This window comes from Mustela erminea, chromosome 18, assembly GCF_009829155.1.
Source record: "Mustela erminea isolate mMusErm1 chromosome 18, mMusErm1.Pri, whole genome shotgun sequence".
In the NCBI taxonomy this organism is placed as follows: Eukaryota; Metazoa; Chordata; class Mammalia; order Carnivora; family Mustelidae; genus Mustela; species Mustela erminea.
This window is the reverse complement of record NC_045631.1, coordinates 14,726,183-14,746,837: the sequence shown is the minus strand read 5'-3', so window position 1 is coordinate 14,746,837 and position 20,655 is coordinate 14,726,183. Positions and strand designations below refer to the sequence as shown.

The window sequence follows — 20,655 nt, the reverse complement described above, 5'->3', positions numbered from 1 at the left end:
TCTCCCACTTGTCCATGCATATAGCCCCCAGCTGGCAGGCACCAGCCCTGTGCACAGAGCTGGACGCCATGACTACCCAAATGCACCACATGCACCTGCGTGTTCACGGGGACACACACACACACATGCAGACGCCGTCCATACACAGCACTCACCCACACACGCAGATAGGACTTTGTGTCCACGTGCACAAAAGCATCATGGAGGCACACACATTCCACACATTCCCGTGTGGACATAATCAGGGCACAGGGCCAGTGGGACTGCTGGGTTCAGTCGTGTGCATGTTCACAGCTGTTGTCTGTCCTGTGCCCTGTGTGCCTGGCCCCATAGCCTGGCGAACAGTACACCAAACCTGCATATAAACACATACTCACACACACGTGCCTTTCAGCAAATACACAGAGAAATAACTATGCATGTGTGTATCTCTACACACGTACATACCGTGTATATGTCATCAGCCCAGACTCACACACACAGGGAGATCCTCATGGGCACACACCTGCACAACACTCCCATGAACTGTGGGTCCACACCTTGTGCACTCAGGCAAAGCCATAATTGCACACATTTGCTTGAACAGAGATGAGATGATGGCGCATGTGATGCCACACACTTGGTGCTCACTCTCTCTCTCTCTCTCTATCTCTCACACACACACACACACACACACACACACACACACACACACCAGAACAGCCCTTTTCCCACGTAAGCAGCTCAGGGTGTCAGGGAGGAGGGCACCAGCGGCCACGTTCTTGGTCCACTCCAACCTCCACACCTCCTGGTTCTGGCTGTCGAAAAACTTCTTGGAAATCCCAGTGTCTGGGAGGGTAAGGATGGGAGTATATGGCTATACACACCTGCACAGCACACAAACGAGACACCACGTACACGCACACACACACACGCACATCCAACACACACACTCAGGTGCACAAATGCTTCCCACTCACCTGTGCTTGGCACACGGACCACACATGGCATGTGGCACACTCAGAGTGTTGGTGCTCTCCACACACACACGTACATGCACACATGTATGCACACACACACACACACAGGCACACACACACACCCCATCTAGAACACACTCCCCAGGGACAATGAAATCCTTACTCTGCACACACACGGCTTCTCCCATCCACCTTCCCATTTCAAGTGCACTAAAGAGGGAGACTATTTTGGTCTTTAGCACAATAAATAAATAAATAAATAAATAAATAAATAAATACAGGGAAGTGGAAAAAAAAGAGGGCAGAAGAATTTGAAAATGTAGCATCTGCATTTGGTGAGAGGAAAAGCAGCTCATGGATGCTCTCCCACAGGGTCTGGGGCTGAACCATCCAGTGTGGGCCTGGGAGGGTGACAGGCCTGAGAGGAGGAGTACCAAGCCACTGATGTGGCAAGGGTCTTGGGGGACCCAGAGCCTCTGGGCTCTGCTCCAGATGGTAGCAGTGGAAGCCTGCCCACCCTGCCCTATAAGGCTCTCCTGCCACCAGGCAGAGCAGAACACAGGCCTCTTGCTGGCCCCAAGTGACTGGGGCCACCTCATCCCTCCCTGGCTCAGCCTGACAGTCTGGGAGGGGGCGGGCAAGTGAGCCTTCTCATATCAACTAAACCCTTGCCCCCCAGAGCTGAAATGGGAAAAGCCAGCCAGGCTGAGGGCTGGAAGCCAGGCCCTGGGCTAGGAAGGAGTTGAGACCCCTTCAGCAGATCCTGAGAGGAAAAAGCTACCTCCAGAGCCTGAAGCACCCCAGTGGGAAATGAGGCTGGGGCCTGAGGCTATGGCAGGATGCTGGGAGTCAGGCATCCCTCAGGGCACAGACCTGGGGTGTCTATGGGTGGGAACCGATAGCTCATGCTCAGACCCTCCAAAGCCTCTGACCTCAGGCCACGTTTCCAGCTGCCGTAGGGATTAGTAGAAGAGGAGAGGAGAGGCAAGAGCCCTCACCCCAGGCCCCTGGCCTCTCCTGGCCTCCCAAGACCCACCCACCCACTTCGTGATCTTGAAGTCTGCCTCAGTTTCCCCACTTGGGCCAGGGTCCTGGGTGCCTAGCTGTCTTGGAGGGCATGGGTTGGGGTGGCTAAGGAGACACATACAGGCTTTCTTTTTTTTTTTCATTTATTTATTTTCAGCAAAATAGTATCATTATTTTTTCACCACACCCAGTGCTCCATGCAATCCGTGCCCTCTATAATACCCACCACCTGGTACCCCGACCTCCCAGCCCCTGCCACTTCAAACCCCTCAGATTGTTTTTCAGAGTCCATAGTCTCTCATGATTCACCTCCCCTTCTAATTTACCCCAACCCCCTTTTCTCTAACTCCCCATGTCCTCCATGCTATTTGTTATGCTCCACAAATAAGTGAAACCATATGATAATTGACTCTCTCTGCTTGACTTATTTCACTCAGCATAATCTCTTCCAGTCCTGTCCATGTTGCTACAAAAGTTGGGTATTCGTCCTTTCTGATGGAGGCATAATACTCCATAGTGTATATGGACCACATCTTTTTTATCCATTCATCCGTTGAAAGGCATCTTGGTTCTTTCCACAGTTTGGCGACCATGGCCATTGCTGCTATAAACATTGGGGTACAGATGGCCCTTCTTTTCACTACATCTGACATACAGGCTTTCTAATTAAGTACTTCCTTAGAGGCCTGGTCATTCGAGAGGACAAAAGTCTTAGCTGTCCTGGGAAGGGTCTGGCCCACTCCATACCTGCCAGCTGTGTTCTCTACCAAGAACAAGCCCACACTGGGCAGCCCATGGCCCAGGGACCTGCTTTTGGGCCAGCAGAACCAATAGCTGCAAACTTCTTCCTGATGAGGCTGTCAGTATGCAAGTGCCACTCCTGGTCATCTTGGCTGACAACTGCACACCTCTTCTAAGATCATTCCTCCGCCCTTCATTGGGACAGCCTGGCTGGGACACCCCCGCACTCACCTAGTCTGCCCCAGGTGCAGAGAGCCGGCCAAGGCTGTCCACCTCTGCAGACACACAGGCTGGTGCGGACTTCATGGTGGAATCAGGGGGCAGCTGGGAGGACCGGCGAGTCCGAGAGAAACAGAAACAACTGGGGCTGGTCCACCTGGGGTTTCTAAGGCACAACTCACACTGGGGTTCCATGGGAGTAGGGCCAATCTGCTTCCTGGGCATCTGGGACCCCACCCTCCCTTCCCACAGAACCATCTACTCCAACATTTTCTAAGCATCCCTCACTGTGGAAAGGGTGAAGGCTATCGGGCAGAAAAGGAGAGAAGTAAAACAGGAACATCTGGTGGGGGTGGGGAGAATGGACCCTCCATGGTAGGCAGGTCCCAAACCCAGCCCTGAGACGCACCTCTAAGGTACAAAAGTCAAACTCAAAAAGTTTTTTTTCCCCCAGCCCCTACCCCCACCTCTGTGACTCTGGAAAGCTTTTATTATGATCATTAACATGGTCTTGGTTTTTCCATCACAAACATCATCTAATCCGCCTGTGAGCAGAAGGAACCACAGATGAGCCCCGAGCTTGCGCGTGTGGATGGCACCGGCTGGCACACACTCGGCCTTCATGGAGGAGAGGCCTGACCAGCCTCGGGGAACCTCATGGAGCCCCCATCTAATGCCTGCATCTTGGCAGACTAATGGATTTCTCACCGTCCATTTTTATAATCCCCAGAAATTAAAATTTTTTTGTCAATCATGTGTTATTTATTTATTTATTTGGTAAACAGTCTTACTCAAGCTAGGGTTGAGAAAGCCAAAACCAGTGTTTCTCCCTAAGTTAAAAACCAGCGAGGTGCCCTGCAGCCTGCCAGCCTTCACCCACAGAGGCTGGATGGCCACTGAGCCACCTCCGGTCAGGCTGCATTTCTAGCCTCAGACAGAAGCCCCTGGTTCCTGGCCCAGACCCCAAGAGGCTACCTCCCTGCACCTGCTCTGGCCTCTGAGGCCAGCAGCGGCCAACTTTGGTCGCCCATTCTCCCGCCAACCTTACCAGGCCACTGCGAAGAAACATAAAACATTTAAAACGCTACTGAGTCTGCAACTGGAGCACCTGGCCCTTTCTGCTCAAACCCAGGGCCCTTGCAGGACACTGGGCCTCTCCCTGGCAGGGTGGATGCTGCACGTTGGCCCACGCTCACCCTCCTTGTGGCTCAGATCTCTGACTCCCATCTGTAAGGCCACTTCTCGAGGCCACCACCACTGGCCTGAGGTCTGTCAAAGTCATGCCGGCCTGGGGGCTGAGGCTATCCTGGTCTCCATCTGCCTCATCCTCCTCCTCATTGTGGCTCAGGAAAGCCAGCTCGTTCTCATAACAGAAGGAGCTGGCACTGGGCAGCAGGAATTTGTTCTCCACCAGGTCCTCGGTGCTGCAGCAGGATGTGGAGGGCACCTCGTAGGTCTTATGGAAGTGGGAGTAGTCAATCTTGTACTGGTTCTTCTCCTTGAAGAGGACAGGCTCAAAGCGGTGGCCCCACAGGATCTCGTTGGCCAGGTAGGAGCTTTGGGCTTGTGTGGTCACTGGCTGTGGCCTCCACCATGCCCTCCAAGATGACCACCATCTTGAAGTCTTCCATCTCCAAGTCCTGCTGGCTGATGCCGAACAGAGGACTGGTCTCGTCGATCTCATGAAGGATGGTGATGGGGGACATGAGGAAGATGCAGTTGAGGCCCCTGTCGAAGCCGACATCTATGTCGATCTTGTCCAGCAGGATGTACTCGCCCTCCTTGGTGACCCAAGGCTTGATGAGCTGAGCCCACACGTGCGCCTCCACGATGTAGCTCTTGCAAAGGTTGCCCACATGTCACATGAGGCAGAGCTTGCTGTTGTGCGGAGCCACCACCGCCTTGTGGCTAAACAGCAGCAGCATCTGTGCCGGCATCTTGGGCCAAGCCATCTTGGCCATGATGGCGTCGATCATGAAGGAGTCATTGATGCAGCCCACGATGGACTGCGCCACCACTATGAAGGGCACTCCTCCATCACACAGCACAGCCCGTAGCTGATGGTGGTCTGCGTCTAGAGGAAGGCCACTATGAAGTCGTGCACCTGCATCATGCAGGGCATGCGGCCACAGCCCTCGACTGGCTCCAGGTCACCATGCACCATGGCGTTAACCCAAAAGATGACGCCAAACAGGAGCAGGAGGCGAGGAAGGCCAGCAAGAAGATGAGCAGCATGTAGCGCCAGCGGATGTCCACGCAGGTGGTGAACATATCAGCTAGGTAGTGATGCGACTTCTCATCCATGTTGGCGAACTCGATGTTGCACTGGCCGTTCTTCTTGACAAAGCGGTTCTGGCACTGGCGCTGTGTGTGCACCTTGCCGTTGCTGAAGCCATTGGCCCCTGACATGGTGACCAGGTGCAGCCCGTCCTCCTTCGATGACACGATACTGTAGGGGTTGGCCCTGCCAGCCGAGGTCATCATGGGGATGGGGGGGCCCTGGCTCACCCCTGGGCTGCCTTCATGGGGAGTGGCTCCTGCAACAGAGAAGACAGGGGCTGGCAGAGCAGGCCATCCCAGACGAGGCTTCTGCCCCCACCTGGTGCCCTCAGACGTGGCTGGTGGCCATCTTCACCCCAATTCACCGCCCACCGAGCTCTCCATCTTCCCTCCTCAGCCAGCCCCTCACCCTCCTTCTTGGCTTGGAAAACAGACCATCAAGCCTCCCAGGAGCTCTTGCCAAAAGCCTTGGCTTCATCCTCAGCCCATCTGAGTGTCCCCTTACCAAAAGCTCTGCTTCCAAAGTGTATTTATGATCCTACCTCTTCTCCCACTGCTGTGGCCTGAGTCCCCGTCATCATCCACCTGGACCCGCATGGCGGCCCCCACCCTGGTCCAGAGGCAGCGGGGGAGACTGGCTGTCCTGTGCTCAAAGCCAGTCTCTGCTGGCATCTGTGAGGCCTGCATGAATGGAGTCCGGGACCCCTCAGCTCTCAGGTCCAGGCTCCTCGCTCACTTGCTGCAGCTCCTAGCCTGTGCGCTTCTCCTCAGGATGGTCCCTCACACTCTCAGCTCCGACACCCTTCCGCTGCCTCACCTCCCTCAGTCCCTGGCCTCCGTGCCCAGGAGCAGCTTCCTAAACCTATGGGAGACTGTAACCCATCACCCACGTCCTCCCAGTAACCCCAAAGCACCGACTTCTGACCCTGTAACTGTAGTAACAGTAACCGGAAGGACAGGCCTGGGATCTCACTCACCCACCAATCCCACTGTGAGACCACTGGCCTCCCGAGCGTCATGAGTTTGCTGTGTGGTTCACTGGTGTCTCACTCCCCAGGCCTTGAGTAGAGCCTGGCCCCAAGGATGCCCTCCTGATGCTCAAGTCCTGTGCCCCACGGCACCCACTCTCAGCGCCCATATACCACAGCCTCCATCCATAATTAGGAGGGGGTCCACGGGTCAGTGCCCAGAGGGGTCACTGACTGACCCCATCCCAGTGGCCTTTCCCATCACTGCCTTTCTCAGCTCTAAATGACAGCATGTAGGGAACACTCAGAGAATCACTGTCCTTGGCCCATTCAGGGGAGCACTTGGTGGGCTTGTCGCATGCACACCAAGCTGTCTCAGGCATGTCCTATGGCATGACACCTGCAGCCGGACACACTGCTCTCAGGCCCACAGCCCACGTTCAGCCTCCAGACGGGCTGGCAGTGGCCCCTCCCCCAGGGCCTGCAGCCTCCGGGCTAGCCTATTGGTGCCAGGCCGAGACACCTGCAGGCCAGAGACCATGGTGCTGCCTGGCCCTGTGAGCACTGAGGCCATCTAGCCCTTAGTGTCAGGGCTGCAGGTGCTCAGGCCCTCAGCCTGGCTCAGCAGGGCTGAGCTGGAAGGAGGGGGAGAACCCTGGCCGACTGGCCTGGCCAGGATGCTGAATTGGGCATACTCCCCTCCACCACTGGGGACCCCATCCACCCCAAATCCCCACCTGATCACACCAGGAGGCCACCGTTAGACAAGGCTGGGAGCCCTCAAGTGCCCAGAAGACAATGAGGCCACAGATAAGAAGGTCCCAGGGAAGCCATTCCAGAAGCAGAGGCAGGTGGCTGAGCACCCACCAGAAACCCAGAAACAGGAAGCGACACAGCCAGGGGAAGGCAACACTGGGATTTAGCCCCTGTCTGTGTGGCCAGGTGCAGCTAGGGCCTCAGAGGGAATGCAACATCTGACCTCTGCTTCAAACACCTGGGAGACAGGTGAGGGAGAAGTCCACACGAGCAGCCAGGCTGCACATCCCTCCTAGGGTCTGTCTCCATTGCCAGATGTTTCTGAATCTCCAGAGCGGGCTCGTATGTAACACTCATGGCCCTTACTGCCCACTCCTCAAACTGCAGAGAAAGCAGGCTAGACACATTAGCAAATGGTCTTAAATTCTCCTTGCAAAACCCCAAGAAGGTGGCTGCCATCATTACTTCTACCATGAATGGAGATTCAGAGAGGTTAAGTGACTTCCTCAAAGCTACACAGCCATTAAGCAGGAGAGCTGAAATTTGAACCAGTCTAGCTAATGCAAGGTCTCCTGCCGTGGGCACATCGGGCTTTGTGAGGGGCCTCTTTTCACATTGCCACTGCCCCCCGCAGCTACTCCAGCTGGCCACCTCACCATAAGTCTGAGGCTCTGAGGCCTGGGGCTGTGGTGGTGGAGGCTGCTTCTGCCTGGGCCAGGAGGCAGGGAGCCGGTGTGTGTGTGTGTGCTGTGCCGAGAAGATGGCTCGCCCCAGATTCCTGGGCGCTCCAAGCGGAGGGGGCCAGGCCCTCGGTACTTAGATGCTGGCGGCAGGTCACTGGACTGCAGGGGGCAGGTTTATGTGGCCTGGATGCCTTGAGGGATGTCCAGCAGGTCATGGCTGCTCCAGCTGGGGTTCTAAGTAGCTTGAAGCCTGCAAGGGACAGAAACAGAAGAATCAAAGGCCAGAGAGCCCAGCCTGGTGTGCTGCTCCCATTAGCTGGGGAGCCCCACATCTGGCCAGCTCCCAGGCTGGGATGTTTCCCAGGCCGGGTGTTTCTACCTGGGCTGGGCACCTGGGACCCATCCAGACTGTGTCACACAAGCTTGGGAAACCCCTCTTCTGTTGATGTTCCTCCTCAAACCACACAGAAAATCCACAAGTTCACGTTCACACCTGCTTCCCTATTTCTCAGCTAGCAACTGAAACTATGAGCAGAGTCATTTTAGAGTCACTGTCCAAAGTCACCCAGAAACTAAGGTTTAGAGACAGAGTTGGAGTTCCAGGTGTCGGTCCAGTCCTCAACTTTCCATGGCCCCATCCTGCCATGTGTATATATGTATGTGTGTGCATGTGTGTGTGCCAGTGACACTAGGGGTGTGGGGAGCCCCTCCCAGGCTCTTGGTGAATGCAACTCCACAAAGAAAGATCCAGAAGAGGATCCTTGAGTAGAAACCCCAGCACCATAAACTTGACAAACATCCCAAGGACACTTCACGTAGACAAACACAGGTGTGGCAAGAAGGTAACACAGCCTTGAGATCTTTAAAGACTCAGTTTAAGAAATGTGGGACAATATCCCCAACCAAGGATGTGCAGGCCTGTTGCCTACACTCTTGCTCAGTGGATGCATACAGGTAGATCAGAAAAGAAATGTTATTAAATTTGTTTTGCTACAAGAGGCCTCAGCAAGTAAGGAGGCTGGCTCCCCATTTCATAGATTTGAGAACTGAGGCTAAGACTTGCCCCAGGTCACAAAGCATTTTGTGGGCTTGGATGAGATGGTAAAGGCAAGGGTTAGGATCAGTGTTGACAGACACCCAGATCAGCCAGTGGGGAGGCATTGTCTGGAGGGAAGCAGGAGAGAGGCCCCGGGGGTGAGCTACCTGAGCTAGACAAGGTGACTTCGACACTGAAGGTGGGTAGCAAGGCAAGTCCAGCAGGAGAGAAGAGGATGGTGCAGTGCACAGACCAGACACCAACGGGAGATGGAGAAGCTGTCCCCAGCCCTGCTGTCTCTTGAGTTCACTTTTCTGCTGGCCACAGCTCTGTGGACACAGATAGACTCCCAGCCACTGAGGCGTTTGGAGCACAACAGGGCCTGGGCTGGGAGCTTTTAGAGAGGCAGCTACCACATGACCCAAAGGTGGGGCCCAGAAGTTACCAGGAGGTGCCTCTGGATAGAGCAGGACCCCCCATCACCTCTCCCCTGAGGCTCTGGGCACCTCAGGTTTTGGCAATATCTGGCAGGGAAAGAGGGCAAAGCAGGGGCCCAGTCTCAGATGTCAAGAAAGCACTAGCCACAAGAGCAGGAGGAACTGAAGCCCCTCCCCCCCATGCCTTTAGGCTGGCTGGAGCACTTTGGAGGCAGGAGTGCACTGATCAGTGCCAGTTGTGTGCTCTCTGCGTGCCTGGCCTGGTTCAAGGAGCCCCAGTGACCTCACTTAATCCCTGCAACAACCTTATGACTATTAGCCCCATTTTCCAGTTGAAGAAACTGAAGCTCAGATTGAGTCACTTGCCTAGGATCACATGTTTCCTAAGCAGCAAGTTCCCAGTCTAGAAGGTGAGAGAGAAACCAACCCCCGTTGCCCCCAGGCCTCAGGGTCAGACCACAAGCCTGACACTGAGTTCCTGTCTCAGTCCTTCAGGCCCCAAACTGTGTGCCAGTAAGACAGACAGACAGCCCCAAATCTTGGCACTGAAAGCAGAGGTGAGCCCCTCATGGGTGCCCCTGACCCAGGGCCCTTGCTTGGAATGTCATGGAAGGGGCACTCACTACCTCGTGATCAAAGCCTACAATGGGAAAAAACTCCTCGCAGATCCCGTGGTGCCTGGACAGCCAGCCTGTGGCCTGCAGGCAGCTGCCACCACCTCCCCCATGTCCTGGGACAGCCTCCGCAACTCTCCTACTCTAGGAATGCTGACATCTTTAGCGAGATAGCTTGATGAATTCAATCTTCAAGATGCAGGCAAGGAGACTGAGGGTCTGAGCAGGGCTCATAAAAATGAACATTTTAATCTAATAAATTTTTGTAAGCTGGCACTCAAATATATTGTTGATCTTCTTTTTATTATTATTATTTTTTGCCTGTAGTTTTGTGTTTCATGGATTTGGGAGATTTTTGTAAAGATCAATATGACTCCGAGACCGGGTTTGGACACACAATATGATAGATTTGAGGAAATATCTGTTGACATTCTTTATGTTTCTTGTTGGGAAGTATTCATTTCCTGAAGATCCATATTTTGCATGTCTCAATGTCAGTGACACAGCTGAGAATAAAGGTCATGTATTTTTCCTGATAAAGGAAAACAAAGAAATTGGTACATAAACTGGAAATGCAGACAACAAGAATATGATATAATTTATAAGGTAAACTTATACATCAATAGACACATACTTCAGAGTCTAGCATCTGAGTGGGTTTTCAGAAAAAAAAAAGATGAGCCTTAACTCCCAGGATAGATGCTATGTATGCTCTTTGTTGGCTAGTCTAAGTGCCATGATCCCTGCCTACCACAGGTGGTGTGTTCCTGACCCTTAGGTATAAACATATGTGAGTTTTGAAATCTTAGGTAGGGAGTACCTACTTAAGAAAAGTTAAGGAAGTGTGAATAACTTCCTGATGCTTTTCCAAGGTTCAGCCTTTCAAGCTAAGAGCAACGTACCTGAGCAATGTTGAACAAACATTTATGTTTATATTAGCCTTGATCGCTGTCTCCCCAAAATAGAGCTGAAGTCAAGAACTTTCCATGACCCCTTGGTATAAGGATCCTAGGGAGCAGGTTTGGGAGATAATGGAAGGTTAAAGAATCAGGGAGGAAAATCTCATAAAGGGACACATTTTTTAGTTAATATTACAGTGGGCAATGGGAACGTAATCTTTCTTTACCTTTTTAGGGACCTATAGAATGACTCTCACAATTATTTACCCCAGGATCTGATCAACAGGTAGAAGCATTTATCCATCAGCTCCATCTCTCAGTGGTTCAGTGTTGTAGCCAGATGTGTGTTAACTTCCTGAAACGTCATTCAGTATACAGAGGAGGATTCTCATGGGTTCCATTTGTTTTCCTGGCTGTGATCTCAGAGAAGTTCAGGGAGAGAGTGAAGGAAATGCTGTGTTTGGGTGGAGAAACTCTGTGTAAAGAGAGTGGGAGTCTGGGTGAAATTGTTCACTATAGCTGTGCCTGGGACCCACGGAGAGAATGAGGGTATAAAGGAGGGCACAAGAGGAATCAGATATACCACTTCCATTTAATCCTCAACCATTCCTGTGAGAAAGATAAACATTATGTCCTATAGACCTTTCCATACACAAGGGAATAAAAACTCAAAAGGATTAGAAGCTTGCCAAAGTTTATAAATCAAAGATCTTGTAGATTCTGTCCTCTTGAATCTATCATTTATTGTTTTTTCTGGTTTTTGTTTGTTTGTTTGTTTTAATATGCAATTCTTCGTTTAATCGAAGAGTAGCTGAGTACCCCTGGTACTACAGAAATTCCTTCATATGAATAGGCTTTAACTCCTATGGGATCTTGTTTCATTAGCCTCATGAATAGTACCCAGAATAAAGAGTAGAAATGAAAACAAATTTAGCATTTAGGAGAAATGCATGAAGGAAGGGTGAGCTAATTTTATTTTAAAATATTTGTATTAACTATAATACTTAATAAAAGACTGAGAGAAAAATATATGACTACCTCTCAGGAAGAGATCCCTGGAAATCCTGAGTGCTGTGACAAATCCTATATTCCTTACTTTAATTATTATTATTAGTGTCACATCACAATGTTCCCTTCTTTAATACTAACACCATGAACAAAAATAATTTAAAAAAAAAGTACTCTCACACTTCACTTGGTATATTCAAGTTCAATACCAGCAATTAGAGATGATCAACTTCTTGTTTAAACTTTTAAAAATGGGGTACCTGGGTGGCTCAGTCATTAAGCATCTACCTCCAGCTCAGGTCATAATCCCAGAGTCCTGGGATTGAGCATTGGGCTCCCTGCTCAAGGGGAGTCTGCTTCTTCCTCTCCCTCTACTACTCTCTGTTTATGTCTCTCTATGTGTGTCAAATAAATAAAATCCTTTTTTCCCCCTAAATTGAAAAATAAAATGAATAAAAAGATAAAAGTTGATTCTTATGTAACTTGGCAGATTTCTTAATTTTCTTTCAAATTCCCCAATTCAAACACTGCTGTTCCTAGAAACTTTTCTATGAAATTTTAAAGAGAAACAGTAAAATTGCCAAAATCTTGTGATATTTCCCCAAAACTGTAAACTGCAGTCCCATTTGGTGAGTCAGGTTGAAGGAGAAGCAATCTGAGTAAAATCATGGGAAAGTCCTTGAGTAGAGAAAAGGAGTACTGTTTGTGCAGAAGTAGCATAGGTGTGTTTGGGGGGCGGGGAGGGGAAGATTTAGAATCTAGCATGGCAGAGTAGTAGCCCAATCAAGAATCAGAAGAAAATCTCTTGTGTGTGCTTTGTTATATAAAACAGCATACTAACAGCCTAAAAATCAGCAACACAAAGGCACAAGGATAATAATATAACAGATGTGATATATGAGGTAAAGAAAAGCATTGATTGCCAAACTTAACCTACTGTGGATATTCATGAATCCTTTTAAAATTTTAAAACTACAACTTCCTTTTTCATTAGTAGATGACTACAGTTTGGATATAATTATGAGTTATTTGTTTACAATATTTGTAACTGTTACTTCTTCTTCATAGGAATCTTATCTGTCTTTACCAAGATGTTGTCCTTGTCCAGATTTGCACTTTTTATTATTACTGAGGCAACCAATAATTTTATCTTTGATGTTGACCTTTTTAGATAATTTTACATTAACATTGTCAAATAGAGCATTATGAACTTTACTTGAATTCTTTGTACTGTGCTGGGGAGAGGAACATTTTACTTCTACTCTTGAGGTTCTTTGGCTGGTCTAATAATTAAATTGATTTAAACAGATGAACTGGGGCACCTGGGTAGCTCAGTGGGTGAAGCCTCTGCCTTTGGCTCAGGTCATGATCCCAGGGTCCTGGGATCAAGCCCCACATCAGGCTCTCTGCTCAGCAGGGAGCTTGCTTCCCTTCCTCTCTCTGCCTGTCTCTCTGCCTGCTTGTGATCTCTGTCAAATAAATAAATAAAATCTTTTCAAAAAAATTTTTAAAAATAAATAAAACAGATGAACTGGAGTAAGACAAAAGTTTAATAATTATTGTATAACTGCAAGGTAGGGAGTAACCCCTTGAAATGACCAAAGCCATCACCTTAAATACCATCTGTAGCTCAAGACAAAGGAAGATTTGGGGGATAGGGAGTCAGTTATAGAGATGACTAGGAAAAGACCAGTAAAGAAGGCTGAAGTTATTATGCATATTGAGATTTCTGGACTATTGAGTCCTTCCCCTTTTCCTGGCACAAGGCAGGAGACACTCTTACAAACAGAGGTTTCCCTTATGAATATAAATGTCTCTTATAAAAGGGTACCTTTTAGTCAATTTTCAGATCTTCTTTTGTGTCTGTATTTTCTTAAAAATACCCAGCTTAAAATAATCGCCAGGACAGGAGGCATGTTTTGAAGTGGCAGATTCAAATGGATGAAGAAATCAAATCATCATTAGAATTACTTCATTTTCTACATAAGCCATTGATAATATGGACATAAAACTGCCCTCATCTAATCCTTAGTGAAGTTTTTCTTCTGCTAATAGAAGAGCACACGAACATTTATTGCTTTTGTGTGTATGTTGTTTTGTGTGCACAGGAAAATTTAGGGTTTAACGTAAGTGAAAATCATTTAGAAGTGTTATTTGACCTAAATGAAAATGTATGCATCTCAGTGATCTAATAACAGTCTTTTGCAACTGCTAATGATAAGTCATCATCTTTGGAAGCAACTGGTGATGTAAATTTACCAGAAAGACAACTCCAATATGGAAAAAAGAATAGAGACCCAATTAGGACAGCTGCCCAGGACACAGTATTTTTTTTAATTTTTAAATTTTTTATAATCATATAATGTATTTTTATCCCCCGGGATACAGGTCTGTGAATCGCCAGGTTTACACACTTAACAGCACTCACCATAGCACATACCCTCACTAATGTCCATAACCCCACCCCCCTCTCCCAACCCCCCTCCCCCCAGCAACCCTCAATTTGTTTTGTGAGATTAAGAGTCACTTATGGTTTGTCTCCCTCCCAATCCCATCTTGCAGGAAACAGTATCTTCAGGAGAAAGAAAGTGCTCCAGAGAATGAACAGTCTCTTTTCTACTTCTTGGAAAAGCTAAAAAGAAAAAAAAGTAGGTGAGCATATAGGTAGAAATCCTAAATTTTAACATCAAGGAATCTGGAGAGTAGGAGCACTGATTGATATGTCAAGGGCAAGATGGTTTTCCTTTAGGCTACTCATTCACAAAGCAGATGTACAATGCATGCGTGGTGGGCCATAAATCAAACTTGTGGTTTGAGCAAAGTTTATATACAGTCATGCTGACTTAGAAAGAAGTCTAAAATTGCTTCCTTAGAGAGTTTTTCTTTCATCACAACCTTAAAAAAAAAAAAACAACTACTTTCGGGGGGCTGGCTCAGTTGGAAGAGCATACACCTCTTGATTTGCAGGTCATGGGTTTGAGTTGCATATTGGGTGTAAAGATTACTTACATACTCACTTACACAAATAAAAATAAGTAAATACACACATGGGTACATAGGAAAAAGAAAAACCCTCAAAGAACACGTCTGCTTTCTTTTGAACTGGTTACTGTTGCTTCTCCGCAAAATTGTCTCTGAATTTTCATGTGATCCATGACATTGCTGACCCCCATGGTAGATAGTAAATGACATCAAATTGTTGTACAAATGAAATATTCACCATCAACTTGCTTTAGGAACAGAAATTACCTATTCACTTTTTCACTAAAGATGAATTTCTTCCATTTTACCTCATTGCTCCTAAAAATAATTTTTTGTAAAGTTTAAAGAAGAAAGATATTCCCAGACAAAACAAGTAGTTACAGGTTTAAACAATATGATATATTGTCAAGCCACTCCAGCAAAAGCATGTAAATTATTCTTTTTATGCTGTGTGGCAGCCTCAAATTCATGCTCTTACTTCATGCACAACCCATTGCTAATTCTCAAGGTCCTCACTATCTCCACCTACTTACTGGTCACTTGGTGTATATTATTGCATGCTGTAGCCTATGGAAAGAACCCTATCAGTATTTAAGGGCTGCTTTAGACCAACAAATAACCTGCCACCAGGATATGAATGTGAAAGTGATCCTATCCCTTGTATCTGAGTGTAATTTGTCTTTCAATAATCCCTCTGCACACTGTCTTTGACAGAAAAGTGAGTTATATTTTACTCAAAAAAGGATGAACAAAGGAAGGACAGAAGAAGGCTTGTCTTCTTCCAGATTTAACATTGGTTAAAGTAAAACCACTGCTCACTATGCATACATCTTATGCTCCATGAACTAAAAGCATGACTGAAGTTTGAGGTCTCCCAAACCAATCTCATTTATGTTAATTCAATTATTACTCATTATAAATAAAAAGTAAAAAAATAAAATCTAAGACCATTACCAGAGGAGACAGGATGCTGAGACAAACAATTAACCAAGACATACGGTTACCCTGTGGGTGAGAACCTAGTTATTTGTGCCTTTAGTAGTGTTCTTGACTTAGTGGATAAAAGTCTGGGGCAGAACTGATTCCCAGGTCATCAGTTGCCTGGATGTCTAGCTGAATGCTGTAACAACAGAATATCTGCACTGGTCTTGAGTTTTGTTTTGTTGTTGCTTTCAAACAAGTGTTATTAACTGAACAACTAAAAAACAGGAGCAAGTTTGGATTTCATCAGACCTACAGGACTGACTATAGTGGGGCTACTTACCAATAAATGTTGGAATGTGTTAGATATGTCATTTAGAGACTTGATTTTTTTTTATCCTTATTACTATCATTTACTTTTAATTTTAATTCCAGTATAGTTAACACACAATGTTACATTAGTTTCAAGTGTACCATATAGTGACTCAACACTCAAGACTTGGTTTCCTATGTCAGTTGAGTGGGGTGAGTAGAACCTCACAAAATCTAACTCACTAACATCTAACTTCTGACTGGAGAGCTTCACTTCACTTTTGCATGTACTTTAGGATGTATTTTATTAGAGTTGCCTTCCTTCCAAAATTCTGTAGTGTATTTAATATCCATTATAATTCATAATTATTTTACATAAAAACACTGAAATTTCTAACTCCATACAGAACAAAAGACCACAATGGTTTGTAGTCTTAAAAATGTGTTTCTAGGTTTTATCATATGAAGGTATGGAGTGTACATTAAAGATAAAACAATTTCTTTCAAACCAAAAAGACAGTTGATAATTTTATTTTTTTGAAGTAAATATATATATTTACTTCAAATATATATATATATATATATATATATCAGAGAGAGAGAGCATGAGAGGGAGAGGGAGAAGGCCACTCTGACCTAAGTACAGAGCACAGCATGGGGTTCCATCCCGCAACACTGAGATCAGGACCTGACCTGAACCGAAATCAAGAGCTAGATGTTCAATGAACTGAGCCACCCAGGAATCCCTTAAATAAGAAAAAAATTTGAATGATAAATACAAATACAGAAATATCCAGTCAGATATTTAGAAGTATTTTTGAAGACACAGAGTAAACAAATAACACAAAAACATATATGTGAATGTCATGTAACATACTTTTATTTAAACTTAGATTTTTCCATTTTGTAAAATTTGAAACAAATGTACTAGGAGAAATAACTAGGAGATATTAAGAAAGATTAAAAAAGAAATATGTTTCAATATTGCATATATAACTATAAGAAAGTTGTTTCAACATCTTTCTTCCATGAACATATTTTCCAATTACTGGAATTCAAATTATTTCTAAACCATAGAAGGTCACAATAGAAGTAAAATTTGTAAGCTAATCATAAGGACAGACATCGATAGATAGCATGGATCTTGACATAGTTGATACTGTGGTGAATTTCTAGAAATAGTAGGTATTATGTTCCAACATAAGATTAGTAGAAGCCAGAGGCGCCTGGGTGGCTCAGTGGTTACATCCTCTGCCTTCGGCTCAGGTCATGATCTCAGGGTCCTGGGATCGAGCCCCACATCGGGCTCTCTGCTCAGTGGGAACCTGCTTCCTCCTCTCTCTCTGCCTGCCTCTCTGCCTACTTGTGATCTCTGCCTGTCAAATAAATAAATAAAATATTAAAAAAAAAAGATTAGTAGAAGCCAGATCCACAGGTTGATTGGTAGAAAACAGACTGGCAGCTTCTAGAAGAGTAGTAGAGTGGATGATAAAAGATGGATCTACAACCTAGAGATGAAAGGCACTGGGACCACAGCCCACTGACTGGAAACCACCCAATCCAAAGCCCAGAGAGGGAGAGCCACAACCAAAAGATTGAATGCCACTGGAGCCAAAGCTCAGAGACACTGTATAAGTTGTCTGGCAGGAACTGAAGAGCATGGAGGTCCTTGAGGGGTAGCAGAATGTCTGGCAAGGTCTGGACACCAGGTAGGATATCCAGCAGCTGGTGGGCTCACAGCAGGTCTCTTGACAGCCACTGGAGAGGGAGGAGCCCAGCTGGTATGTGCCAGGGGACTGGAGGTTAGTGCTGCAGAACAGGTTCCTGGGGTAAGATGAGCCACAGAAAGATCCTTGGTAGTGCAGGTGTCCCCCAAGGGACTGGGAGGAGAAGTTTCCAGAGCAGCAGTTATAGGACATGGTGACAGGAGATGTGTTGTACAATGAGAAGCTTCTGAGTTTCAATGCCACTTCTCAGACTGGGGCATTTATATACCCTTATCATTGGGTGTGCCACCCACAAAACACATAAAAATAGGTTACCTTCTGCTTTCAACTGAATTGAAAATATCATCATAATCAAACATATGTACTGTTTGTGGTTTTACAACTGGAAAGTGCAGTAGTGTTTGTGCCTTGGAATTCAGGTAATAGTGTTGAATCTTCAAAGCTAGTAGTAATCTCCCTCTACCAAAGGTCACCCAGCAGATCACTCAAAGTACTGCTTCTGGGATGAGGAAAGCTGGCTTAATTAAAAATAATTGATACCCCTTTCACAATCTGTCTCAAAATTGTTGTTATCTGGATAGCAAAGTTGCTAACTGATCTATTCATAGTCATTTCTTTTAAGCAAAAACACACATTGATTGTTGCCAAGCAAGTTTACTTAATGAATAGTGTCGTCAGAAAGCAGCATTGGTAATATGCAAGAAGTAGGAGGATTTTTTTTTCAGTCAGCTCTCAATTTGAACAGCTTCAGTGAAATATTAACTGAGGTTCCCTCATTTCCCATGTTCTTGCTTAAACCATATGCAGACTGGTAAGAGTTGATCTCAGTTTTTCCTTCTTTTGTGTAAGCATTTACTTTGGTATAAGTTAAATATTGAAGCTGTTTTGTATTATTCTGGAATGTTGGAGGAGATTCATCCAAGATGTTGAAAAAGCATTAAAAATCACAAAACATGGCAAAAATTCACCATGTATTTCTATTCTAATTAGAGGCAGTGTTTATCACTAAAAAAGTTCCCCAGAACCTGGAAAAGTTCTTTAGAATCTTGTTCTAAAGAAAGTTTATAAGGTAATTGCTTTGAAGTATTGGACCAAAGCAGCCATCTTTTCTTTTTTTTTTTTTTTTGAAAGTTGCTAACATAGCAAATCTTTTTTTTTTAATTTTTAATTTTTTATAAGCATATATTTTTATCCCCAGGAGTACAGGTCTGTGAATCGCCAGCCAAAGCAGCCATCTTAAGGAGATTCTTCCTTGCCTTGGAAAGCAACATACATCACTTTGACTTAAACTGTTTTCAGGTGTTTATGACAAGTATTACAAAATTTCTAAAATAATGGTCATATTTTTTCTTGTTCTATGACTTGTATTCCACTTCTACATAGTAGGGTAATGAAGATTGATACCTTGATTGAGAAGGTTCATCTTGCCATGCCTCCTGGGCTGTTTGATGCATTCCTTTCGCACTAAAGTGTACCCTTCCACTTCTGAATGAAAGTGTTGCAGTGCATAAACCTCCATTTTGTTGAGAAAAGAATATTCAGGAATTACCTAATATCTGAGTCATAGAATATTCTTCCACAGAAATAGCTGATATAAGTGATAAATGAAAATGCTTGAAAACCATTTTGTCTACTCAAAATGTTCAGACCCATGAAGTTTACAATTTGGGGGTTTAGCAGTTATCCCCAGTCCTCTACCAAGCTGGAATCACATTAAAATATCTTGACAAGGTATTCCAAGTGCCCTCAAGATGGAAAACTCATTACCTAAAAAAGTGACTTGTTTTATATTTTTAACTGAATCTTCCTTTAAAACTTCCACCTAGCAATCTCAGTTCTTTCTAGAGTAAGTCTCAGCTCATGTCCATTGGACAACATATCAGTTTTTGAAGATGGGTATCTTATGAGGTTTTCCCATTCTGATAGGTTATTTTAAGCCATTTTTTGCACTCCTGAACTACTCTACTTGTGGTCATCAATGCTGCACTTAATAGGAGGGTTTAGAAAAATACTTATAATACTAGTCTTCTAGGCAGAATATATATGTCACTTGATACATGTGTCACATCAGAGGTCCCAAAGGCATTCATTCTTTATTTCACATTACCATCTGTTCTGATTCCCTCACACCCCATTTCAATTTATAAAGATCATTTGTGGGGGAGGAGTCAAGATGGTGGAGAAGTAGCAGGCTGAGACTACTTCAGCTAGCCGGAGATCAGCTAGATAGCTTATCTAAAGATTGCAAACACCTGAAAATCCATCGGCAGATCGAAGAGAAGAACAGCAATTCTGGAAACAGAAAAACAACCACTTTCTGAAAGGTAGGACCGGCGGAGAAGTGAATCCAAAGTGACGGGAAGATAGACCCCGGGGGGAGGGGCCGGCTCCTGGCAAGTGGCGGAGCAACGGTGCACAAAATCAGGACTTTTAAAAGTCTGTTTCACTGAGGGACATCGCTCCAGAGGCTAAACCAGGTCGAACCCCACGCGGGGTCAACGTAGCCTCAGGTCCCGCAGGGTCACAGAAGGATCAGGGGTGTCTGAGTGTCGCAGAGCTTGCGGGTATTGGAACAGGAAAGCCGGCTACAGAGACAGAGCCAACAGTAAGATCACAGCTTGGTGTTTCCTTGAACCGGTCGCAGGCTCGGTGAGCTCGGAGCGGGGCCGGAGGTCAGGCAGACGGGAGTAACTGGGCGCTGTTCTCTGAGGGCGCACTGAGGAGTGGGGCCCTGGGCTCTCGGCTCCTCTGGGCCGGAGACCAGGAGGCCGCCATTTGTATTCCCGTCTTCTGGAACTCTACAGAAAGCGCTCAGGGAACAAAAGCTCCTGAAAGCAAACCCAAGCGGATTACTCACCCCGGCCCCCGGTAAGGGCGGTGCAATTCCACCTGGGGCAAAGACACTTGAGAATCACTACAACAGGCCCCTCCCCCAGAAGATCAACAAGAAATCCAGCCGAGACCAAGTTCACCTACCAAGGAGTGCGGTTTCAATACCAAGGAGAGCAGCAGAATTCCAGAGGAGGAGAAAGCAAAGCACGGAACTCATGGCTTTTTCCCTGTGATTTTTTTTAGTCTTGCAGTTAA

At 46.3% G+C, this 20,655-nt stretch overlaps 2 pseudogenes; both read right to left on the bottom strand.

Annotated features, from left to right (window-relative positions):
• Window positions 1-4,153: 4,153 nt before the first annotated feature.
• Window positions 4,154-7,847, bottom strand: LOC116578270 (annotated as a pseudogene).
• Window positions 7,848-17,254: 9,407 nt separating this feature from the next.
• LOC116578271 lies at window positions 17,255-17,760 on the bottom strand (annotated as a pseudogene).
• Window positions 17,761-20,655: the final 2,895 nt, after the last annotated feature.